This window comes from Crocuta crocuta, unplaced genomic scaffold (assembly GCF_008692635.1).
Source record: "Crocuta crocuta isolate KB4526 unplaced genomic scaffold, BGI_CrCroc_1.0 scaffold531, whole genome shotgun sequence".
In the NCBI taxonomy this organism is placed as follows: Eukaryota; Metazoa; Chordata; class Mammalia; order Carnivora; family Hyaenidae; genus Crocuta; species Crocuta crocuta.
This window is the reverse complement of record NW_027531997.1, coordinates 1982990-1983706: the sequence shown is the minus strand read 5'-3', so window position 1 is coordinate 1983706 and position 717 is coordinate 1982990.

Here is a 717-nt window from a genome sequence, read left to right as displayed (position 1 = left end):
TGACAATATCGACTAGCTGTTTGTTGTTTTTTAAAGTGGTCCTGAAATACTGAAAGTAAACTTTGCATTTTTTAAAATATCTCCTGGCCACACTTCAAGTTGTAGTTAGAAACTGACCTTGGTGAGGGGAGCCAAATTGAGTCGTGGCTGAAAAGTAGCTGTGACAGGTTTTCTTTAGGCCCATCCTTCTGAAATGATACTGACTAAAGGCTTACGATTTTTGAAGATGGAGGAAAGATATCTTTCTACTCTGTAGTCAATAATTACAGGGAAAATGGAATAACTTTTCATAGATCCCATTTAAAAGGTTCTTATTAGAACTTCTGCCTATTTTTATATAGCCTCTCACAATGATTTAGGTATTCATTTATTCACTGTTTTCTTTCATTAAGGATCTGAAGTTACTGTAGAATAATTTATATTTTATGGTGTGCCTTCACATATGCCATCCTTTTTTAAAAATTTTCTTTGTATTTTTAAAGTTTATTTTGAGACAGAGAGAGAGAGAGAGAGAATCCCAAGCAGGCTCTGCCCTGCCAGTGCAGATATAGGGCTCGAACTCACGAACCGTGAGATCATGACTTGGACCGAGGTCTGACGCTTAACCAACTGAGCCAACCCAGGCGCCCCTACATATGTCATACTTAATCTTCATGAGGACCTGAAGGAAGTAGGTATTATTATTATTGCTGTCTTCAAATGAGGGGACAGAGGGTC